Below are 4,880 nucleotides of genomic sequence, written 5' to 3' on the forward strand. Positions count from 1 at the left end.
CAGGGGGTCCAATTCTAAAATAGAATATCCCACCCGTCCGACATCCACAATTGCTCAGATAAGCCACCAACACCCACACATGTCCTACACAGGGGTGCACCCAACACCACCACACTGCCTCCTGTTACGGCACAGAAACAATGGCAGGAATGAATCACACAGGTCTGCCGCTCCCTTGCCGCAACCACAGACGCGGCGCGCCTCCAGTCACGAGCGAAAAGCGCATCCTGACGAGACATAACTGCTGTGACATACTGAAGCTGCCTCAGACATTCACTTACAATGATCACTACCAACGAACCTCGGCCCCCCCCCCCCCAACACACTCTCTTACCACGTTGTGTACTGTAATCCAACCCATTTCGCACCTTAACCTAACCCATTTTGCACCTTAACTTAACCAAATTCGTAACGCAATTTGTACCGCAATGTAACGCAATGTGTACCGCAATGTAACGCAATGTGTACCGCAATGTAACGCAATGTGTACCGCAATGTACCGCAATGTGTACCGCAATGTACCGCAATGTGTACCGCAATGTGTAACGCAATGTGTAACGCAATGTGTACCGCAATGTGTACCGCAATGTGTAACGCAATGTGTACCGCAATGTGTAACGCAATGTGTACCGCAATGTGTAACGCAATGTGTACCGCAATGTAACGCAATCTGTACCGCAATGTAACGCAATTTGTACCGCAATGTAACGCAATTTGTACCGCAATGTAACGCAATTTGTACCGCAATGTAACGCAATTTGTACCGCAATGTAACGCAATTTGTACCGCAATGTAACGCAATTTGTACCGCAATGTAACGCAATTTGTACCGCAATGTAACGCAATTTGTACCGCAATGTAACGCAATTTGTACCGCAATGTAACGCAATTTGTACCGCAATGTAACGCAATTTGTACCGCAATGTAACGCAATTTCTACCTTAACCTAACCCACGTTGTGCCTTAACCTAACCCACGTTGTGCCTTAACCTAACCCACGTTGTGCCTTAACCTAACCCACGTTGTGCCTTAACCTAACCCACGTTGTGCCTTAACCTAACCCACGTTGTGCCTTAACCTAACCCACGTTGTGCCTTAACCTAACCCACGTTGTGCCTTAACCTAACCCACGTTGTGCCTTAACCTAACCCACGTTGTGCCTTAACCTAACCCACGTTGTGCCTTAACCTAACCCACGTTGTGCCTTAACCTAACCCACGTTGTGCCTTAACCTAACCCACGTTGTGCCTTAACCTAACCCACGTTGTGCCTTAACCTAACCCAAGTTGTGCCTTAACCTAACCCAAGTTGTGCCTTAACCTAACCCAAGTTGTGCCTTAACCTAACCCAAGTTGTGCCTTAACCTAACCCAAGTTGTGCCTTAACCTAACCCAAGTTGTGCCTTAACCTAACCCAAGTTGTGCCTTAACCTAACCCAAGTTGTGCCTTAACCTAACCCAAGTTGTGCCTTAACCTAACCCACGTTGTGCCTTAACCTAACCCAAGTTGTGCCTTAACCTAACCCACGTTGTGCCTTAACCTAACCCACGTTGTGCCTTAACCTAACCCACGTTGTGCCTTAACCTAACCCACGTTGTGCCTTAACCTAACCCACGTTGTGCCTTAACCTAACCCACGTTGTGCCTTAACCTAACCCACGTTGTGCCTTAACCTAACCCACGTTGTGCCTTAACCTAACCCACGTTGTGCCTTAACCTAACCCACGTTGTGCCTTAACCTAACCCACGTTGTGCCTTAACCTAACCCACGTTGTGCCTTAACCTAACCCACGTTGTGCCTTAACCTAACCCACGTTGTGCCTTAACCTAACCCACGTTGTGCCTTAACCTAACCCACGTTGTGCCTTAACCTAACCCAAGTTGTGCCTTAACCTAACCCAAGTTGTGCCTTAACCTAACCCAAGTTGTGCCTTAACCTAACCCAAGTTGTGCCTTAACCTAACCCAAGTTGTGCCTTAACCTAACCCAAGTTGTGCCTTAACCTAACCCAAGTTGTGCCTTAACCTAACCCAAGTTGTGCCTTAACCTAACCCAAGTTGTGCCTTAACCTAACCCACGTTGTGCCTTAACCTAACCCACGTTGTGCCTTAACCTAACCCACGTTGTGCCTTAACCTAACCCACGTTGTGCCTTAACCTAACCCACGTTGTGCCTTAACCTAACCCACGTTGTGCCTTAACCTAACCCACGTTGTGCCTTAACCTAACCCACGTTGTGCCTTAACCTAACCCACGTTGTGCCTTAACCTAACCCACGTTGTGCCTTAACCTAACCCACGTTGTGCCTTAACCTAACCCACGTTGTGCCTTAACCTAACCCAAGTTGTGCCTTAACCTAACCCACGTTGTGCCTTAACCTAACCCAAGTTGTGCCTTAACCTGCTCTGTAATTGGCATATGACACGTTACATTAATCCAGTGTTGTCTAACCACAACCCTCTGAATATAGTTCGCTACTCGCACCGCCCACCCTCTTGTGTATCGGTTCATGTTCAACACTTCGCAAGTGTTGCTTACTTTTTACATGCTCCCGCTGTACACTGTAATGTGGACGACTGCAGGATGTACATCGCCCCCACCCTCCCCCCTGCCTTCGCACGCTGGTCGTTCAGGTGCTTGCGTGTTCAATGCCCTTCGCAGCTGTTCACTGGCATTCGCATGTCGAAGCGCTCAGTCTACGTCGTGGTACGGCCTGTGTCCACTGTCCGCTGATGTCGTAAGCTTAACCCTCACATTGTACTGCACATAGGTCCGTATGTACTGCATGATACGCTGTGGCACATGTGTGACCGTACAACGACTGCGCCCAACAACAGCGAACCATACGGTCCAAATGTTGTGCACTCAGCCACGTGCCGTCTCCCCATAACAGCTACATTGCAGTGTGGTACGCCATAGAGACGTGTGGGATTAACGGACGCCCTGGATGGCGATCAGCATGAGCCGTCTGTTGATGTAGTGGCGCGTGTATTCAAACGTAGTCGTCTCTTCTCACACAGTGTGATAGCATGGTGCACCGCGTTCCACATCTGCGACATGGTACAGATGCTGGTTGACAGTCGGTCTCGTAATGGACATCGCATACGTAGGGGGCCACCTCCCACGTGTTCTCTAGTCGTGCACATTTTGTTGCGTGTATGTGGGCAGACGTAGTGTGTCGTGACACCTAACAGACAGGTATGCAATAATCGTTGCATTTGCAAACTGGGATGGACGTCTACGTTTGCTGGTGACGTTACGCAAATGAACAACTGGTAAACCCATTGTGGTGCGGTTGTTGTTGCTGGAGGTAAATCAGTAAGGGCAAATCTGTGTGTGAAGCGATACGCGGCGGTGGCTGGGTGGGACCGTCCCCGGCCGGTGAGGGGGGGCCGCCCGGCGTGCTGGCCGCGCGGTGCGTGGGCGCACGCGCTACAGCCGGCTGGTGGGGGCGCCCAGTGGCAGGCGCGCCGGCCGACGGACGCGGCAGGCGGCGCAGCTGCGCGCCGGGGCACCCTGCGCGCGGCGCCGGGCGGCCAAAGTGGGTCCTCGCGGGCCCGGTGCGAAGCGCGGTGGACATCTGCAGTGTGCTGGTCCGACTGAGGACTGTGTGCGTTGAGGATGCGCCGCCGCCCGGCACTCGGCGCCGCGACGCCGTCTGCTGCTCGGTCGCCCCAGCGGTTCTCGCTGGTGGTTTGTATCGCAGTTGTGCAGACGTGTTGGCACGTGCGCTGTGCTGGGAGAGTTCGCTTCGGCACCCACGTGGGGCCTTTGCCCTTCTGTGGCGCTGGCGTTGGAGCTGCCGGTCACCGTAGGTGGCGCGTGTTGTCTCCCGCCGGCAATGCCACGACAGCACGCTCCCGGGCCTCTGTCGGCAGCGGCAAGCTCAGTTGGGAGCACGGGTGGTCGCACCTAAAGCGTCTACTCGCCTAACTCCGGGCGATTGCGCCTCTCTCGAACCCGACCAAGTACTTAGGACGGCGCTGCGCGCCGCCGGGACCTGAGAGGGTTTCGAGGTGTATTGTGCAGGGGAGCTCAGCCTCCTCCTGTTTGCAGAATAATTGAGCGGACGCTTGCGTGTTCGCGCGGGCCCCTGGGACACACTCCCGGGCGGCCGGCTGCTCAGCTCTAGTTGACGCAGCTCCCTGGTTGATCCTGCCAGTAGTCATATGCTTGTCTCAAAGATTAAGCCATGCATGTCTCAGTACAAGCCGCATTAAGGTGAAACCGCGAATGGCTCATTAAATCAGTTATGGTTCCTTAGATCGTACCCACGTTACTTGGATAACTGTGGTAATTCTAGAGCTAATACATGCAAACAGAGTCCCGACCAGAGATGGAAGGGACGCTTTTATTAGATCAAAACCAATCGGTCGGCTCGTCCGGTCCGTTTGCCTTGGTGACTCTGAATAACTTTGGGCTGATCGCACGGTCCTCGTACCGGCGACGCATCTTTCAAATGTCTGCCTTATCAACTGTCGATGGTAGGTTCTGCGCCTACCATGGTTGTAACGGGTAACGGGGAATCAGGGTTCGATTCCGGAGAGGGAGCCTGAGAAACGGCTACCACATCCAAGGAAGGCAGCAGGCGCGCAAATTACCCACTCCCGGCACGGGGAGGTAGTGACGAAAAATAACGATACGGGACTCATCCGAGGCCCCGTAATCGGAATGAGTACACTTTAAATCCTTTAACGAGTATCTATTGGAGGGCAAGTCTGGTGCCAGCAGCCGCGGTAATTCCAGCTCCAATAGCGTATATTAAAGTTGTTGCGGTTAAAAAGCTCGTAGTTGGATTTGTGTCCCACGCTGTTGGTTCACCGCCCGTCGGTGTTTAACTGGCATGTATCGTGGGACGTCCTGCCGGTGGGGCGAGCCGAAG

This window comes from Schistocerca cancellata, unplaced genomic scaffold, assembly GCF_023864275.1.
Source record: "Schistocerca cancellata isolate TAMUIC-IGC-003103 unplaced genomic scaffold, iqSchCanc2.1 HiC_scaffold_613, whole genome shotgun sequence".
NCBI classification, from domain to species: Eukaryota; Metazoa; Arthropoda; class Insecta; order Orthoptera; family Acrididae; genus Schistocerca; species Schistocerca cancellata.